Raw genomic sequence first — 21469 nt, forward strand, 5'->3', positions numbered from 1 at the left:
GTATTATTTTGAGAATGAGAGCTTTCTTGAAGGGAAGAAAGAGAGTTGCTTGAAAGAAGCAATACCTTCAGCAAGCTCACATGGCTGAAGTACAACTAAGCCTTGAATTCTGAAGTATTCCTATAAATCAAAATAGCACCCTTTCTCCCTCCCTTTAAAAAAAAAAAATTCTCTGTCTGGAAGTAGGGATATTAATTTGTCTGGATGACATGTTGATTGTGGCTTGTTCTTGGGAGATATTTTCCTTCCAGCTCCAAGGTGCAGCTCATCCCCATTCTGCCTTTGGTATTTGTAATAAATTTTGGGAGTCTGCTCTGATCCTGTCCTGGGGAATGGAGCTGGAATTGTTCATAGCAATTTCAAGCTGCTAAACCATATAAGTTTAGTTTCCACAGAAAGAAATATTTGCATGTAGTAATAAAAAGTTTTCCTTCCTTCCCTGGAGAGTATGATCATATGGGAATTCAACTGACACAACAGCATTCCCTTTTTCTGCCTTCTGGAGAGCTCTGCTTAATTTAAACATGCCTGCAAGCATCCAAGAGCAGATCACATTAAACTGGTGAATGACTTAAGGATCCTTCCTTCAAATATTCCTTGGTATCTATTAATTCCCTGTAAAATAGGTCTACTTCAGTGTGTTTTGGATGAGCAAAAATCTTGTACTCCTTTCTCTGAAGACTCACACTGATCTTTTCCAACTCAGTCACCTCAAAAGAGGAAAAATCAGTGATTACTCTTTAAGAAATGAATTGCAGAAAGGTTCACTGTCTGCTTTTATGGCCCAGGTTTATATTGAAATGCAGACCTTGTTGCTCCTCAGTCCTATGTCATATTTACCATTTCCAAATACAGTGGAAATGTGGGTTACTATGAGTTGTGGCATTTGGAGTCAATTTTGGAAGAAGTTACTATCTTCATACTGTAGTGAAAATTATTTTCTTGTGGGGATACATCAGCAGGACATGGATTTTACTTCTTGTAAAGTAAGCAAAAGGGGAAAGCTGTTGTGATATTATCAGGTTATTTACATTGCTATGATTCAGTTGCATGGCTGTAGAAAAGAGCAATGCTAAGATGGACAGTCACAGGCCACACTGGAGGTGAGGGTGCTGCTCTGTCTGAGATGGAGCTTTCCCTAGGGGAGTTAAGCCAAGCAGGTCTTTCCACTGGCTGTCTTGTCTTTGTGGTCAAATCTGAATTTGACTTCCAAGAGGAAAAGATTATGCTGGATTTTGCCTGTTGGAAAATGCATCAACTGTCCAGCTCACCCAGGATACCTATCTGGAGACCACTGCTTCCCAGCTGATGGTCTGCCCTGCTCTGCCCTCCTGCCCATCTCTTGGTCTTTCCCTCCTCTACCTCACTGCCTCTTCCTTGAAGAATTCTAGGAAGTTAATTTGTTTTTGAAGCTCTTCCAGATTCAGCCATATTTGGCTAGTGGTTCCAGGAGTTATCTGTCACAGTAGCTGCCCGACACTGCAGTTGCATAAGCTTGATTTTCTTTATTTTGTATTTATTTTTCTTTTTCAAAATAAAACAAAACCACATAATAAATACTCTACAGAAGTCAATAGCTCCACTATGCAGCAGCTGTAACTGGTTGACAGACTTTTTATGGGTCAGCCACTGTAGAAAGTCATGAAGAACATGGGCATCTTCAGGCAGGATATTGAAGGTACTACAGACAATACATTCCCCACTTGCTGGGAATTTTCCACCTGACTGAGATCTACATAGGGGATCTGATGCCTGCCTATTAAAAAAGGCTTTATCCTTGGTTTTATAGCTCAAAGGGCTGTTCTGTGGTTTGAGCTGGGAAGTATGTGATCATAAGCAAACCTTTCAGTATCTTCTTTGTGATCATGGGACACTGAAAGTATACACTAATTTGATGATCTTTATGTCATGTGTAAGAGACAAAGTGTACATATATGTATAGATATATTGTGCAGGTTTAAATGAATTACAGTATTTATGAAGGCAGTAGAAGTATGTTTACTATACAGGCAAGGATAAAACTCAGCTGCCAAACTTTTCATGATTTAATGCTAAGCTAAATTGTGAGTTTACAAAATAATGCAGAAACAAATGCTATCTCAGAAACATGTGCAGAAATATAGAATATTTGAGAAACATGTGTGCTAACACATTTCATTGCAATGGAAAATCTTTATGCTAAGAAGATAAACTGCTTTATTTGAAGTTCCATCATTTCCTCTAAAGGATATTTTCAATGATTTATATTGCTTATTTGGAAAGATTTTACATTTATTGACATGGATGATGTACATGTTTAGACTGTGTTAAGTGGTATTTTTATGATGTTTTAGTACTGATACTCCTCTTTGGCCAGTATTTCAGCAAATTTGTGAATAGGGACGAAACACAGAAAGGTAATGGTAAAACAAAGATGACTCCAGCAAACAAACACCATAGTTTGCCAGCCATTGACAAATAGAAGCAGGCTAGTCTAGGATAACTTTGTTTACATAGTATTTTACTTTAGGAAGGAGTTTGCTATAAATACACTGCAAGTACTAGAAAGTCGTAAAGTTGCTATACTACTGAATGACTATTCCTAAATAGCTGGCAAAGCAAGAAGTTGATTAAGGAATGGATAACCAGCAAGATAGGACCGTGGGACTGAATGGAGTCATTCTATCCAGTGTCTTTCTCTGCTGATCTTCTTCAGCACTGGTCTTCATCTTAAAACCTGCTATATCTTTTTGCACTGTGGCAGTAAACCCTCACTGCTGTGATAGATGCATCTATTTTCAGACTTAATTAATTCCTTGTCAATTTCTATCTTTTTTGTTCTGAATGAAATTCATCCTGTGGGCCATGTAGTGCTCATCCTCTCTTCCTGACCTGGATTCATCTTACCTATTTTCACATATGCGAGGTGTGCAGCTTTGACTATCCTTATAACCAAAGACAAGAAAAATAAAAGAGAAATCTTCAGAAGTCATTGCATTATACTTGTATTAGACACTGTTATATGCTAGTGTCATGGTTTTATGATTTTTGGTATTGATATTCTACATCATAACATCATGTAGTGCATTAAGAGTTAAAGAGTTAAAGCTCCAGCTCTGTGGATCATCAATAGTTCTGAGTATACCTTTCTCAGAAGAGAAGAACTACGTTCCCCCGGATGACTGTGTGATGCTTTGCATTTTTACGTATTTCAGAGTGAAAGATAAAAACTGTCTGCAGTCACGGGACACTCTCTTTCCTTTGGGATGGACTCAGCAGTGGGTGCTCGCTGCCGTCCGCCTTCAGCGTCAGCGTAAGGCCTTCGGTGTATCGGACACTCTCTCTTGCTCATTTTATTTGATTTATTAGATTCAATTCCAATTATATTGTATTATATTGTGTTATTTTGCTTTCCAATATCTTATTTAGTAAATTAGCTTTCCTCCTCAGATTGTTGCTGCTGTTTGTTTCTAAGCCCATCTCCCTTTTCTCTTTCCCCCTTCCCCTTTCCTGGGGTGTGGGTCTGTGGGTCCCCCGCACCAATCGCCACGGAACCGGGCCGAACCTGCCCGTAAACTGTTGACAGCTGAAATCAGTGGTCTTGTGGATTTTTAAAGGAATCTTGGATGACTAGTTCATGCTAAAATATTTAACCTTTAAATGCCTAAACTAAAGGAGACAAATCTTTCTTTGTGACTATATAAAGCAGTCCAGACATGATCTCCCAGAGTTTTAACAATAGTGCCAATACTTGCTGAACTGTATTAGGAACGTCCCTTGAAACAGTTTAGGTTTGCACTGTGTTTGCAACAGATCCCATGGACAGTTAGCCCATTCACGGTGTTCTCAGCTTTTGAAATGGTGCACTCCCAGTTTATTGCATAAATCTGCTTTATAAATCCTTAGGTACAGAGCATGCCATTTGATACCATTAAATGTTATACCATTTCCATTGCTTCACTCCTTAAGGTCACCTAGTTCTTCCTGTTTATTCAGATTCTCCTCCCTAATAAGAATGCCTTCCAAATTTTCCTTATCAGAAAATTTCATTAGCATGCCAACATATTTGTGGCAAGGTACTTCCCTGTTTGCTGGTTGCCCTCAGTCAGTTCCTTATGCACCTTGCAATCCTTGCATTAATCCCATATGCTGATTAATTTTCCAAAGAAAGATTATATCGCCTATATAATTTTTTTTCTTTTTAATTTAATCTTTCAGAACAAGAGCCCTTTTGAATCTGGTGTGATGCTCCTGGTAAACCTTTTATCTCACATTCTATTTATCACCTTGTCTTTAATTATTCCCTTCAAGTATTTTGTTTTCAAGTTATGCATGGTACTGAGTTCAACTATCAGACTCTAGATCTCTAGATCAATTATTTTATCCTCAGAGTTAAACCTGCATTGTCTACTCTCTTGGACTTTTTGATGTGCATTTTTATGTTTCAGTTTTCAAGCACAGTGAAAACATCAGCAGATAACAGGCTGTCAGGTTGTCCATCTACCCACTTCTAACTGAATAACAAGAGGTTTTTTTCAGTGCTCGGCATTGTGTTCTTCTCTCAAGGCACCATTTTTATGGTCATATGCACCTCCATGTTTGATCACGGAGCAGAGCTATGCTATCAGTTGCACTGAAAAGGCGGCAAGATAGTCTTGTTCTGGGCAGTATACTGATTATCTTGAATCATAGAATGGCTTGGATTGGAAAGGACCCCAAAGTTCATGAAGTTTCATCACCCATGCTGAAGGAATGGTTGCCAACCACTAAATCAGTTACCAGATCAGGCTGCCCAGGTCCCCATCCAGCCTGGCCTCTCTGGGCAGCTTGTGCCAGTGCCTCAGCACCCTCTGAGTGAAAATCTTTCCCCTAACATCAAAGTCAATAGTGCCCTTTTTTACTTTAAAACCATTCCTCCTTGTCCTGTCACTGTCTAGCTGTGTAAAAAGTGGATTTCCATCCTGCTTATACGCTCCCTTTAAGTACTGGAATGCTGCATCTTCCTGGAGCCTTTTCTTCTCCATGCTAAACATGCCCACCTCCCTCAGCTTGTCTTCATAGGAGATATGCTCAGCATTTATACAGCTTTTGTATTGACAACATACCAAACAGCCATATCTGCTCTTTTAACATTTTACTCTGTCCTTGGGTGGATCCTGTTTCGAGTAGAGCTCTTTTGGGTCTGGTGTGGGGGAACACCCCATCTGTGGATGACAAGCAACACAGAGGTACCATTAACAGCAGAGAAGCGTGAACTAATGTCCAGTGTCCAGAAGGGAAAATATATAGGTTTTTAAAATTTGGTAGTGGAGTTAACAATTCACTCGCCATAGAATATACCATTTTTCTTTCTGTACTAAGCTATGCTCCCTGGGACAGGAAGATATGTCTGTGCCCTGAAGCACCAACTGGCTCCATCAGCCCTGATTTCTCTCTCCATGTACTCCCTAACCCTGCCTTCAGGCCCCATTTTAGCCAGTTTCAGTCTGTCACTCCTTGGGGCCCAGAATTTGGGTATATGCCAGGCAAGAAGCATCCAAGACAGGTTGTGCCTGCCATGTACTTGTCTTCCAGGCATCCACGAGATGAGGAAGAAGGCTGTGGTTATAGGTCTGTCATCTGCACATTCAGATGGCACTGCTAATCCAGTGAGATGCACAGCTGTGTTTTCTGCTTCCTTCACCCAGAGTTCCCCAGAGGGATTCCAAACCGGAATGTGAAAGCTAAGGGGGAGATTATCACTGGTTGTTTTTGGCCAAACTTTGGGGAAGGATTTCTAGGTTTTGAGTCGCTGGTTCTTGCTCATCCCTTTAGCTGCCACCCAGCAGCTCAAGCTGCCCAGGGCCCCATCCAACTGGCCTTGAACGCCTCCAGGGATGGGACATCCGCAGCTCTCTGGGCTGTGTGTGCCAGGTGACTAGTTTTCAGGTAACATGAGTTCTAGCCACTGCTCTACCATGATGACCTATTCATGTCTTATTTTTCTCATCAGTAATGAGTTGTAAGGTTACAAAATTCTTACTAATGCACAGTGAGACTGAAGTGAATTTTACTGTCATTAAATTATGCATATAGAAGCCTTTGTGGCTTCACTTTGGAATTAAGCTTGGAAGCATCAGGTTTGATGCATAAGCAGCTCTCACAGTTGGCCCAGAGAAACCAGGCTGAGAGGAAGATGTGGGATGGGCACACAAGCTGCCTCCTTTTGGACATTTCACTGTTTGTTATGTTTCTGTGTGAAGTGTATCATGTCGTAAATGGAAACTCTTAAATCAGATTGAGTTCTGGTGAAGCTTTTTTGTTTTATTATTTTTCTATATTATTGTTCATATAAAGTTACTGTGACATGCTCTCTTCCATAAAATATTAATTTTACACTGTTTATATAATTGTGTGTATATATACAATATTGTACAATATACAGTAATCAAAACTCAGCTCATGTTTAATATCTCTAAACAGTTACACAAAAACTCTTTCTCAATTGAGTATATCTACTAGTAATTCCTGTCTGTTGGAAGAGAATCTGGAAAGGTTTATTTTTATTACTGCTGCTCTTCTGGTTTATGGGTGTATGTATTTTATGTCACAAATCTAGGCAGTTTTCGGTAGGCATTGGTGTGGTCAGTGTGATTATAACATCACTGTACGAAAAGGGAATTATTTAGAGTTGCTTAGAGAAATGTAATCATTTAGTACTTTATTTGTGTGCATTTTGGTTAATATATAGCTCAAATACTTATTCTGTGGTATCCTAACCATTCCTCTGGGTCTTTGAGGTCTTTCACAAAACTACAAAACAACAACAGAGATGAATGTCAGATGATAGGTAGGTTTTATTATCCCAGAATTTGGATAATTCTGATTCTAGTTATTTTGAGTGAGAAAAGAATTTCAGGAAAAACAAAATAAAAGTCTTCCGGACCTTTGTCACACAAGAATGGACTGTGGTGCTGTAAGCATACTTCACTGATGGAGTGAGCAAATGGAGAATCTGAGCTGTGAAAGATGTTTCTTATTTACAGAGATATATTCAATAAAAACAAAACGAACACAAAAGAATACAAACTCTGCCTGAAACCTTTTTTTTTTTTTTTCCCATTACAGTACCTTTTCAATATAAAAGGTTTTTTACTCCAAGGTGTAATTTCTTTCAAGTAATGAACATGTATTGAAATTTGTGCTTCATTTTCTGACCAGTGTCAAATTATGGTTACCAGGTCTAAATATAATTCTTGCCTACAGTCAGGGAACATAGCAATTTTACAGGTTTTTATATATTTTTATTCTACCTTTCTAATTTGTTTCACCCTTTTCAGGCTTCTGACACCCACATTGTCAGTCATAATGATTTGCACGCATTTTTCTGTGAATTAAGAGAGACAAAATCCTTAGGTTACAGTTTGTGTTCACTAAATTTTAAGGATGTCAGATCTTTTTCTTGTAGTTCACAATTTTGGGTCTGGTAGCTTAATTAATGTGTGTACTTTTATCATTTTAATATCTGGAATTATTTTTATTTTTATTTCATACTTTATATACTATGAAGATTTTTGTAGTTCTGTAGAAAATATGGAGCTAGATTTATATTGACATATAGTCTCTTATTATTGAGTGTTTGGAAATGTTAGCAGTAAAGAGAATCTGAAAGCTCTGTTGATAAGACTTCAAAAAGTTGGAATGATTTTCAATCTGGTTAAGAAATTCCAGAAATTTAGTAAATCAAGGGTACAAGGTAACTTGTTTAAAGTGAGATCTGTCTGCCTCTGTTATCATTACTGTTTCCTGAGAGACAGTTTATGGAAGGTGGTTTTTATGATACATTCCTGAAACACCTCCAGATTTCAAATATGCAATATAAACCACCTTATGAAAACTGCATAACTTGCCCTTGATTTATAAATAGTACCACACCTACTTTAGCTGTACAAATTTTCTAAGTTCTAATGTTGTCAGTTTGTAATAAAAACAAAGCTTAACACAGAAGGATTTGCTAAAGAACCAGATCATCAAGGGACAGGAAACCACCTTCTAGATAAAAGCTTGCTGCCTATTCCTAAAGTAATGGATGGAAGAACTTAGCACATTAACAAGAATGACTGAAAAAAAAAAAGTTTCTTACCAAGGCATGTTGTGAACAGAGTGTGCTTAAACAGAAAAGATGTTAGCAATATTTGATAATAAAATGATCAATGCTTTATCAAATGCATCAGTTACAATAGAGAATGGCCCCCTCTGATTCAGGTAATCACAAATATTTTTTTGTACACAGTCTGAATCGTGTGATACTTGGACTACTTTTGACACCACAGGAGATTTTAGGTTGGTGTCCTACAAATAGTCCTTGTGCCAGAGTCACAGAAAATGCCACCAAAGGCTTTCCAGGACAATTCAGCACACAGTGTCTGGTTTCCTCCTCCTCCAAATGGCTCTCTAACTCTGCTTGGACATTAGAGAAAAGACTGATTCTTCCATGATGCGCTTGTTGCATTTCCTGAGCATTTTTTTTTCTGGTCCCATTCACTTGAACTCCACTGACTTCACATTTGAACTCTTGGTACATTCTGCTTCATGTATGACATGCTGGTCTTTTTTGTAAATTTATTGTTACATTGGCCGAAAAATGCCTTGAGTGTCTTCTTATATGTCCAAGTTCACAATATGCTCAGTAAGTTAGGGAAGTTATGTTGAGACACCCTAAAGGCTGCAGTTTTTGCATTCAGTTCTCTCTTGTCTTTAGGGAACCCAAGTCTTTAATCCAAAGTTATACTTAATTCCCTTATTTTCCATCAATACTTTCCTAGAAAGCTTACTTGAATCAGATCAGTAAACAGAGTCCAGTGGTTTTGAAGGAAGTGGTCAAAAAGACAAATTTTCATCTCTTGCTTATTATCTCAACTACATTTGTTGAGTAAATATTGCTGTACATCTACCACGCACTATCCAGTCAGCACACCTTCATTCCTGGCACTTTCTCCTCCTTTAAAACAGTGGTCTTGTTTCTCTTATCTTGTCCAACTCTGGATGTAGGGACTTACTTCTATTTTCACATATTTTTAAAGGAAAAACAGTAAGTGAAAATAGCTGTGAGTTCACTTTCGGAAAATAGATGTGAGTTCACATGAATGTTCTACTGAGAATCTGTTTTGCACTCAGAAGGCTCCTCAATTAGGCTATAGTTCCAAGGTTCTCTGTAAATACTTAAACACATTTTACTCCCTTCTTTATCACTGCAGTGCTCCTGCTTACAGACTGAAAAGGACACAAAGATTTGTCCTGAATGGAAATGTGATAAAAATGAAGCAAGCCCAATCTGCCTTGGTAGTTAAAGTGCTCCTGTGAGGATTGATTTCACCTAAGTGTATTTGTCTAGAAACTAGATGTCTGAGCTCTAGAGTCTGCCTAGAGTCAATGGAAAAAGGCAGGCACTGCCCAGTTCCTCACACCTAATTTAGTCTCTGGTTCCCTGAGATGTAATGATTGTTTTAACAGCTTACTGTTGCTGAAAGAGTAAGGTCTCTCATTCCTCCACCCCTGAATACTGCTCCTAGAATAGAATTGTAGAATCACAGAGTCATTAAGTTTGGAAAAGACCTATAAGATCATATAGTCCAACCATCAACCCATTGCTCCCCCTATAACCATATCCCTCAATGCCACATCTCCACATTTCTTTAACTGTTCCAGAGACGGTGACTTCATCACCTCCCTGGGCAGCCTGTTTCAGTGCCTCAATACTCTTTAGGAGAAGAAATTTTTTCCTAATATCCAACCTGAACCTCCTTTGGAGCAACTTAGAGCCACTACCTCTTGCTCTATTGTTCCTGATTATCCAAATCTCTGAGGTGACCCAATAGCTGCCTTTCTGTATCTAAAAGGAAGCTACAGGAAAGAGAGGGCACACTCTTCAGCAGGGTCTGTTGTGATAGAACAAGGGGAAATGGTTTGAAGCTAAAAGAGGGGAAATTTATGTTGGGTATAAGGAAAGTCTTACAGTGAGAGTGGTGAGGCACTGGAACAGGCGAAGGAAAGGAGAGCAGTGAACAGAACAGGAGAGCAAAATGCCCTTCTTTTAGTGGAAAGGAGATGTCAGCTACTCATGAAGTTTTCACATGACATTTCTTCTGGGTTCACAAATGGGGTAATGCCTGGAAGCATTCTTTTCTCTGTGCAGGGCTGCAGAGGAAGTGTTTTGGTGATGACAGCCTAGGTTCTAACTTTTGAGTGTTCAGCTTTGATCAGAAAAATGATGAAAGGTACTTAAAGAAAATCTATATTATTGCATCTCAGATATTTCTAATTCAAATTCTCAGTTTGTAAAGAGAAAAGATGCTGCTTCTAACTGTCAGATCTATAAACGCAGTGAGGGAAGAGAAAACTAAACTGGTTCTGTTGTCTTGGACCCTTCTGCCCTGGGACACATAGTTCTCAGCAAAACTCTCCTCTCAGATACTTGAGCTGTGTCATCTCATCATCTCCAGTTTGTGCTTCTATCTCTCTGTTCTACGTGGGAGCTGCTGCTTGGCTTTGTAATGCTGTTAATGATATAGAGCTATCTTACCAGGACGACCTCAGCAGTGATAAAAGGAATAAAATGCCTCCCATTTTCTCTAATGGAAGAAGAGATGTCTCTGAATACATGCATGGGGAAGATAAACAGAGTGAAAAGGTGCTGATGTTACATTCATTTCTTGCAAGAGAATTGTGCTTTAATGTGTTTTTTTTCCCCTAGGAAGAGGTTTAAAGTAGAGAATTCACTGAGGATTTCACAAGTTTCTAACAAAGCTAAGGAGCACAATTACCACCAAGGAAGCCTTGCCTGCAAATATTTTCTCTTTGGTTTCAGTGGTGAAAGATCAAAGATGATTTTTTTTCTGGGTCATGATTTATGCATGTACACAGTAACAGGTTTTTAAATCTTGATTCCATCAGTCTCAGGTAGTTAAAAAGAAGTAGTTGTAATTCCTCTGTCTTTGTTATTCCTTTAGTTACACTGATAGATCTGCAAGAGTGATACCACTTTCAGCACTGAAGCAGCTAATATTGTTTACACATCAACTCTGATACCACGGGAAAAATGGATGCGAGAAAAGAAAACAAAATATAAATAGAGGTATAAAGGATATGTTTGAGTAAGACATTCACACCTAACTGGTGGCAGGTAATAGTAATGAAGCAGTGGGTAACATTTTGTGGAGTTCATTGCATGTACTTACTGTATACACAGGAATGCTGCAGCTTTCAGTGGAAGAACAAATACTGAAATACACAGGTCTTTGAGAAAGCCCATTCTTTGACAGCTAATGTTGTCAAAACATTATCAGAAGGCTCGTATTGTTCTCATGAGATGTAAGCAAGGTTTAAACACAGAAGGGATGTGGTGGGGATGTGAGGTAGAGCATCGTAGATGCATACCCAAAGTTCCAAAATGGTACAGCAACACATCTTTTGCTTTGTTTTTGAAATGAGAAGGTTTCCTTGGAGATTTTTTTTTCTGTTTTCAGCCCCTAGATGACCTCTAAATCTTTTATGGATGGAATGGAATTCTTCTGCTGAAGTTTATTGGTTCTGATCTAATGTAATGGGGAAAATGGAAAATAATTAAGGTGTAAATGCATCTGTTGAGTGACCAGTGAGCATTTGCTCACATGAGCATTGTCATTAATGTGATTACACATGCACATACATATCAGCACAAAAGAATATGGTATATTTTGGTCCCAAGTTACAGGAAATTTTCTCTCCTCACAGCACAGACTTCAGTGGGCAAAGAGGCAATGCAGGGAGACTCTAAATGTCTCCAGAAACTAGCAGAGCAACAGAATGTGTAACTGAGGAGTCGGTCAGGGCCTGAGCGCTGGCCAGAGCCCAAATTCATCTCCTGTCCTTGCTGCGTGGGTGTACGTCTGTGCTTGAGAGCAAATTTTAGGCCAGATCAGGGCCCTGCTGCTCCTTGGCACAGGCTTGAGGCTGTTCTGCTGTGCGTAGCCCTGTGCTTTCTGAAGTATGTGTCTTTATGATGGGCTACTACCCTTGGAACCCATGATTTAAGGGAAACATCTTGTAGGTTTGGATTTCAGAAGAAGTGAAAATAACCTCCTGAATGTAGTTAAAGGCGATGGCTTTAACACAGGAGGGAATTGATTTCATCAAAAATGAACTGATTGACTGAATAAAAGATTATAGATACAATTTTTATTTACACGCAGCTGACTTAGAAGCCTGATTCCCCATTTAGCATGATCTAAGAATTAAGCAGTGGAAGCATCTTGGCAGCTGATATGTCAAACCCAAATTTAGAGGGGGAAGCACCATAGGTGCTGCAAACTTTTGTTGCTTGGAGGGAAAAAGCACAGTCTCCCTAGCTCCCAAACAAATCCCTAGAAAAAAAAATAAAGTATTAATGTTGAGTAACAGGGACACTTCAGAAAGATTTTTCAAAATCCTTCTGCCTCTGAGGGCACCTGGCACAGAAGAGCAGGTGCAGATATGGTTATGCTCTCTTTTCCAACACCTGGGAGCTGCTTCCCTGTTCCCTCTTGGTGATTGTCCCTGACTCGCATTCACTCCCAACTTCAGATGTGTTTGGGGACATCAAGGTGGTGTGTGCTCAATTCATGGCAGAGATCAAGCTAACAAGCTATCAGTTTGGAGAACAGAATTATTGTTCCCAGGGACCTGTTTTAGTTACTGGTATATAAGTACTTTCAGGCTCACAAAGGTATTTAGATAACTTAGAAATCTCTTGCCGAATACTTCATCCACGTTTGGGGATGGGACATTACACCTTGATTCCATGCTTGGGGAAGCCCTGTGCATACACAGCTCCACCATCTCTTTCTGTTTTCCCTATTTTCCTCGTGTCTCCTTTATATTTTTATTTTTATTTTTATTTTTTTTCCCAAGGACAGGAAACATAAGCAAGTACTCCAAAGAGGAAGAGCTGCCTTCTCCATTCTGTCACTGGTTTGGACGAACAGGAGATGGCCTGGTATGTGTCACAGCGCACAGTGCCACTTGGGTGGAGTTGCAGCTTGTATAAATTTGGCTTTATGTAGATTTGAGTAAACAGGGACAATGAAATGAGTATAAACTAAAAGAACCATGTAACCTCTCTTATTCTCTTTGAGTTTCAGGAAGGGAAAATATGTTCTTTTAACATCATTGCTTTATGCAGAGGTGTATCGAATTAAAAAACAGACACCATATTGTGCCAACCTCAGTCTAGGAGGATAGCATCATGTGGGCCATGTTCCTTCATTACAGAATAATTGTTTTACTTCCATAGTATCCATTGTGCATTGTTAATGCAATTGGATTGCTAGCTTGTAAGTGAAGGATTTTGATTTGACAGCACACTGTACCAGACTAAATAAAATGATATCCAGACTAAATAAAATGATGGCAGTGGGACTAGCTGAAGCTATTTTACCATGTTATGTTTTCTTGTGTGCTTCTCTCTTGTTAGCAATCAAAATCCAGTATTGCAGTAACATTTCCTTTTCGCGTTACTGTCACATAAAGGCAACATGCTAGAAAACCACTAATGTGGCCATTTTAACACAATTCCTGTGTAATGTAGAAATATAGTACCTCCTGTTCAAACTTGCTTGTGACACGTACAGGCAAAAGAACAGCTCATATTTTTAGGTTTATGATAAAAAAAAAACCCAGAGATATTCCACATGAAGACATGCCCAGTATTCTTTTATAGTCTGGAAGGGGGTCTCTCCGCCCATGTATATTAAAGTGTGCACCTGCCTTCAATAAGCCCACATTAGGATACGCAAGTGAACTCTATGTGAAATTTGCCTTGTAAAGCAATTGTAAAAAGAGCAGACTTATGTTCTGAAAAAAAAAAAAAGAAGCAAGTATTATTAAAAGGAAAACACAGTTGAGCTGTTTTAGTTGAGATCTGGGAGAAGAAAGTGTTTGAGTGAGGCCAATGGAACATTGGAAATAAAAACCAATAACTGACAAGAAACATAATATACTTTTTTTCATTTCTCACTGGAAAATCACAGAATTTTTTTTTTTGTGTTCGTTCAGCATGTCACGTATTTTTGTGTAAATCCTTCCAATTTTTTAAGAGATGCCCTGCCTGTTGTTTACGTGGGTTGATAGTGAGAGAACAAGAAGAATGGTTTTAAACTAAGACAGGTTTAGGTTAGATGTTACAAGGAAGTTTTTCACTCAGAGGTTGGTGACATACTGATACAGATTGCCCAGAGAGGTTGTGGATGCCTCATCCCTGGAGGCATTCAAGGCAAGGCAGGATGTGGCTCTGGGCAGCCTGCTCTAGTGGTTGACGAACCTGCTCGTGGCAGGGGGGTTGAAATTCAATGATCTTTGAGGTCCTTTTCAACCCAGGCTGTTCTATGATTCTGTGATGAAGATGAAGATAGCACTCATAGCACATTTCAATCTATAACACTACTCTCCTGCATGAGTTGTAGTAGGCAACCAAGCTCAACTCTGAGGCACCAGACTCTGTTCTTGCTCAGGGATGACCCAAAGCTCCTCATCTTCCTTCTGTTCCGTATTTCACAGCTGTACCAAAATGTTCAAAAAACACCATGTACTCTGTCAGAAAGGTAGTAGACCAGACACAGTTGGGCTCATCTGCTGAAGGTTTCATGCAGGTCTTTCTATCACAGCCAGTCCTATGGCCACAGCCAGTGCATAATCATAGAATATCATAGAATTGTTTGAGTTGAAAAGGCTCATTAAAAGTCATCAAGTCCAAATCTCCAGCAATGAACAGGGACACCTGCAGCTCAGTCAGGTTGCAGAAGATGCCATCCAGCCTGACCTTGAATCTCTTCAAGGATGGAGTATTCACCACCTCTGGACAACCTGTGCCAATGCCTCACCATGCTTACTGTAAAAAGCATCTTCTTTATATCCAATCTTTATCTCCTACATTTGAAACCATTTCCCCTTGCACTCACAACAGACCCTGCTAAAAGTCTGTCCCCTTCCTTCTTACAGACCTTTTTCAGATACTGAAAGGCTACTGTCAGATCTCCTTGGAGTCTTCTCCAGAATGAACAGCCTCAGCTCTCTCAGTCTGTCTTTGTAGGGAGGTTTTCCATTCCTTGGATCGTTTTTGTGGCCCTAAAGCACAGGCATTGCCTGAAAGCTAATACTCACACCCAGGAGATATCTTAAATGTTTCTCTTGCCTAAAAGGAGAATCAAAGCTCACATGTAGACTACAGCAGTTGACCATTTGAACCCCCACTCTTACTGTCCTGACTTGCTTAAATCCTCCTTTTTCCCCCCTCCCTTCTGCTTCCTCTTCACCCTAAGGAAGCATAGGGATTACAAATAAACATTGCAGCATGGAAAACACAGTCAGCCTCCTTTGCTTGCCACTACTAGGTGACATTTTCTTCTGCTTCCTTGGGTAACTCATGTTGGAGTGACTTTGTACTTTGTTCAGTTCATACATACAGTCCATGTTTTTTTTTATTTTTTTATTTTTTTTTTTTGCAGGAGGGTTTGTGGCCATTGCCTATAGTTCATTTTCTATATTTACTTCTCCATAGGATGGCTGAGAAGCTTCAAGCAAGGAATAAGATGACCTGTAGTACACCAAGGGCTGCTGGGCAGCCACCAGTGTTTCGTTTCAGCCAAAGTTCAGCTTGAATGTTAAGAATTTCTTCTCAGAAAGAGTGGTGAGGTGTTGAAACAGGCTGCCCATGGAGGTGGGGTACTCACCGTCCCTGGGGGTGTTCAAGAAACATGGAGATGTGGTGCTGAGGAGCATTGTTAGTGAGCATGGTAGAGATGGGTTGATGGTTGAACTGGATGATATTGGAGTTCTTTTCCAATCTTAAAGATTCTGTGATTAAAAGTTCACTTATCTGAAGATCTTTTCAGCATAATCAAGATCTGATTGTCCTCTCAGTTTTAGCAATAGAAATTATGACAGCAATGGATCTGCACAGAAGAAGATGATCAGTTCTGTAGTTCCTGCTGACAATCACCTTGCTGGCCATGCTCAGACTCCCTGGAAACAGGCAGGCCCCAGAAGTGGCACCCAATAGCAGGTGCAAGCTGTGAGCAGCCCTTCTCTCAGAAGTGGACTAAGTGCATATGGACAGCCACCCAAGTGGGCAGGGCATCCAGTGTTGGATTGTTGTTATTCAGTTTGCCTGTGAGTGGAATAATCTTGTTTTCATTATGCTAAATATTTACATGAACATAAGAAACTTTTGAAATGTTGAGGCTGCAGAGCCTAGAGACTAATTCCCATGGACCCAAGGCTAGATGCTGCTCATAAATGTAAATTCAGGGAATTTGTGGGGATTGATACTCTGATTTACCAAATTTATGGTGCCACCTTCTCTGCCTGCTGCTCCCTCCCTCTTAGTGTAAGTGGGAGGAAGGGATACGCTGATAGCAGGATAATTAGCAAATGAGCTCATAAGAGCTGCACTCCGCGCTGCCTGACCCTCCACCAGCACAAGCTCCAATAGGAAGAGGTTAATTTTGGGAAAACCTTGAGGAGCCTTTCAATGCTTTTGACTTCTGCTGTGACAAAGTAGTTCTCAAGCAGAGGTGAACAGTCCATGTTGCGGGGAACTCAGGTTCACTGAAGAACACTGGTTGCTGGAGTTGGTGTTGTCTCCCTGGATTACTCCAGAAGTCTTTCTTCAACCTCTCATGATTTTGTTTTCAGATATTCTAATCAACTGCTGTCTCCTGTTGTCTCGACAGAAGATTTGAAGACATCTGTTGAAATCTTCTCTTTGTCTTCTGACATACATCTGATCATATGTACAGGAAAGGAGCTGTGCCTTCCAGGTCTTGGGATGCTCAGAACAAATTCCTGTTGTTAGAGCATCCAGAGTACATTTTGATATGGATTCAGATCTTCTGGAACACTGTGAAATGATTATAAAAGGAGAAGGAAATTGTTTTTGTTTTTTTCATTATAAAGAAGACTGATAATACTTGGATAGTTTAAAATACTTTGTCAGCTCAGCTTTTGATGCATTTTTGGATGGTTATAAATACTCGTACGGTCTGAACCCCCAGTTTCTTCTGGGGTAGTTTTGGAATGATGAATGCTTGGGAGTCCATTAGCAGTACAATGGGGATCTCCTATGGAGCAGGAGGAGCACTGTAGCACTGGGACTCACCAGGAATATCAGCACAGGTGGTGGGATGACAGCCTGCAAAGCTGCCCTTCAGAGGCATTTAATAGGTTGCAGCTTGTGTCTTCTTGCAGAAAGGTTCCAGTTCTGATTCTTGCTGCAGCTCTGGGTGAGTAAACTGTGGGGATCAGGGGAGGAAGGGATTCAAAAACACCACCCTTGCTACTGCTGAATTCAGGGGTTGTACTTTAAGGCTTGCTGATCCTTATGGCTCCTGCCTCAGTTTCTCTGTCCAGAGAAGAGAGTTAAATTTAACTCTGACAACTCCTGGTGGGAAGTGATGTGTAGCTGATGAGTGCTATTAGAACAAGTTTCCCACCTCTGCTGAATCTCACAAGAGAGTTTGCTTCTGATTTCAGTGCAATCAGGCTTACACAATTACGTCTTTATGCTTTCAAATGAGAGGAACTGAAGCAGTATTTACTCACTTTGGCCAATCCATTGTACACTCTGGCAAGAACACTGGTGCAGTATCATGCAATGGGAATTACACAATAGGTTTCCAATGGAAAAATAATATTGCAGTCAAACTGCCATTGGTAGCTCTTGCATCTCAAATGCAGCAGCAGAGCAATAGGGCAGTGAGCTGTGTGGATAAATTAGAGAGACAGAGAGTTCAGAAGTTAAGGAGAAAAGTTTGAAGAGTAATAAAAAGTTTGCACGCTTTGAATAGTACCTGCATTTTTTGCTCTGTATTGTTTTACTTGCTTTCAAATGGTCTTTTCCATTGTAAAGCATTTTTCAGAAAATGGTGGCCAGACTCCAGGATCTAAAACTGATGATATCAGCTCTTCAAAGCTGCCAGATCTGAAACATAAAGATATACATAAAGGGTTCATTTCAATGAGAGCTTATTCATTATTTTCAAAGGAACATTTTTCCTCCTACAAAAAAAATTTTTTCATTAAAATGTTTATACTGTAGTGTGTATATGAGGGGCTGTCCTTTGAACACATCTCTTGTGGCCTACAGCATAGAAGAATTAAACTGGCATCTAACCAGTATGTTAAATGTGGGCAGGACACCTCTGTAATGTGGTAGATAAGCAGGTGGATGCAAGATAAGAATTAATATTTGTCTAGTATAAGAATAACAGGCAGAGCAATGTTTCCCTAGAAGACTTCACTGAAAACTTAAGAAGGAAAACAAGCCTTGTCCCCTTCCTTATCTCTGCCTTCCCCAAATCACTGTGTTGTACTTCATATAGACAGATCACAATATTTCATATCTGACAATCTGAAATAATCTTGGAAGTAGATTATTCAGTAAACATTAAATATCACCTCTCTTTCTCTCTCTCTTTAAATATATATTTAGGACAAACAGAATAAAAGAATGCATGTGAAGAATGGTAAACAGAAAGTGTTAACGCTGCAATGATCAGTAATCATGAATTAACTGCAGCTACTGGGACTTTCTCTCAGGAGATGTCTTGTGTGAACAAAGAACAGAAAGGACAGCTCCACCCACAGAACCCATTGTACGTCAGAAGGGAATGGAGCTGCTGGAACAACGCATGTAAGAAGGTGAGACAAAAAGTGGCAGCCATGGGCATTGGCCATGAAGACACTGGCCACTCATGGCACATCAGAGAACAAATGGGCTGCCTAACCTTGTGAAAGGGCACTAGGGAGTCATGGGCACTGCTTTGGATTACATGGTTTGTTTTCCAGACTTAAAAAAGGCAACAAAGAGTTATTCCTCCATGAGCAAGGAACACCATGAACATGTCAGAGAAAAATTTGCTAAATTGTTATTAATAAATCAAGAAATGGGCTAATTGCCAGTCAAGTGAAGTCAGACATCTAGTTGTAGGTGTGACAGAAGATATCATAGAATCATAGAAAGGTTTGGTTTGGAAGTGACTCTTAAATTAGTTCCAACCTCCCTACTATTGGCAGGGACACCTCCCTCTAGACCAGATTGCTCACAGCCCCATCCAACCTGGCCTTGAATTCCTGGGAGAGGGTATCCACAACCTCTCAGGGCAACCTCTTCCAGTATTTCACGGTCAGTTCCCGGCAAGTATCAATTCCAGGTAAGTTGCAACTGCCAAAACATGGTACAAAAGTATCCAGTTGGATTAGGATGGATCTCAATAAGTTGGCAAGCTCATTCCTTTCCATAAAGACAACACCAATTTGCTTAACTATTTGTCCAAAAAAATTAACTCTAGCGATCAGATAAATGTCACTATTTAAAGTCTGTTGTAGTTATTACTGATTCACAGCATTAGAAATTTGTTAGGATTTCCTCTGGAGAAATTTGTGATGTCTTGTGTCCTCTCTGATAAATAATACCAATTCTTCAACTTTTGCAGACAAATCTCCAATTATAGCCAATCTGATAGGTCAAACTCTTTTGGAATCATGGTGCCCCAAACTGGACAGAAACTTATACTCTACTTTTCCAGAGCCTAGCAAGGTGGAAGAACTACCTCACATGCCTGAAATTAATCCCTTCTGCCAGTATCTCCAGAGTGAGCCTTGGGTTTTGTCAGTAAAACAAAATGGTGACTCATGGTCTGGTTTTGTTTTCCTGTAACCATGTTTTCCTTTCATTCTCTATTTGTACTTATGTAATTGGTTATTTCTACCTACCTGTCACACTTCGTAATTGTTTTTATTTAATCACATCCTCATCTTTCGTAATCTGAATCTAGCATCTGAAAAAAATCATTTTGGATTTTAATCTTGCTCTTGACTGAACTTCTAGCCCTTCGCAACAGTTGTTGACAGCATTTCATTCAGATGCATGATATGTATTCGCATATCAATGAATCTGCATCTTTCTCTGCAGATGTATATAGCAATGGATATTTACTCAATCATTCAATTCATTCAGGAAGATAATGAATATTACTAAATCTGAACTGTATTCAATACACTTTTTTTTTTTTCCTATGATGAACCACTTAAAATTGCTCTGTGTGTATGGTTTTCAGCTCCACCTGGAACACTTACAGTCAACCATTTCTGAATAAGAATGTCATGCTAGGCAGTGCCTGACGATTTAGTAATGTATAGCTTTCTGTTAACTAATGTTAAGCTACGTGACACTTACTATTTGCCTTCTCTCCCATTGCTCCTTCCCTCATTTGCAAAGCAAGATTGTTGGTCTTCTCAGAAATTTAGATTGGTTTTGCAGTTCTGAAGTTTATACATACGTTAGCTATTACCTCTCTTTTTATTTTATTTTTATTTTTGTGTGTATTTTTTGTATTTTAAGAGAAATTATTTGTTCTGTTACCATAGGAGACTTATAAGATGAACTGGCATATTATTTCCTAGCTTATTTTGCATCTCTTTGAAGAATTACCACTATGTTTGTCCTTTTCCAGTCAGTTGGAATGTCAGTAGTCCAGTACAGCTTTCCAAAGACAGCTGATAATGTCTCAGAAACTGTGTAAGCTAGTCCTCCAGACAACTTTTGGTATCTTTCACAAGGCCCACTGTTTTACCTATGTACTTTTTATTCCTCATTCTGTCTATTTTTTGCCTTTTTCAATCATCATAGCTGTTGGCTGCCATTTTAGTGTCAAGAGAAATTAAAAAACTATTAAACAGTTGGCCTTTCTTGGCATCCTTGCTTTCCTTCTCTGCTGAGCCACTTATTTCTTTATTTTCCTGTTATATTTATTGTTTTTTTCCTTTGTTTTCACGTTCAAATCCATCAAACACATCTTCCTACAGACTTCAAATTTGCCTGCATTTTATTACCAGCTGTGGTATGTGCTTGGGTTCTAGATCACATTGCTATTGATTCTAACCTATAACTAATGTTACCTAATATTTACCTATTCCAGAGAGTATCCAGAGCTCTGGGAGATGGTAGAGGTCTTTCACATCGGAGCTGACTGCTAAAATTCTGGATTCTGGGGCAAACTTGTATATGTTGAGCCCTTGGGAAATTTAAGTCCTTTGGCTGTATTTAGATAACCATTGCCTCACCCTTTTACGTAACGTCTGTCTTCACTAAAACCACATCCTCTTGTTGCTCATCTTACAACTAAACATGGATCTGGTGCACTTTCCCGTTTAGGAATGATTTTTAACATCTTTCTCTCTTCAGGACTTTTTTTCTTTTTGCTGTTGGAGGATTACTGAGACCATTCTTTACATGTTTCAGATCTGCCTTCCATCTCTCTTTTCTGGATTATCTGTCATCCTAATGCTCCTTACGTGCCCCATTAGCATGAGATGCCCTTCCTGCTGCAGTACTGTGCAGTGGTAGCTGCTCTTGTCCAGAGAGACATGGAATTTTGTACATTTCTGTACCCCTGGGTCCTCTTGGCCTTGGCAGGCTTAATGGCATGGCTGTGCCTCT

Source organism: Cyrtonyx montezumae, unplaced genomic scaffold (genome assembly GCF_038088225.1).
Source record: "Cyrtonyx montezumae isolate F1298 unplaced genomic scaffold, pur_monq_1.0 scaffold_12, whole genome shotgun sequence".
NCBI lineage: Eukaryota > Metazoa > Chordata > Aves > Galliformes > Odontophoridae > Cyrtonyx > Cyrtonyx montezumae.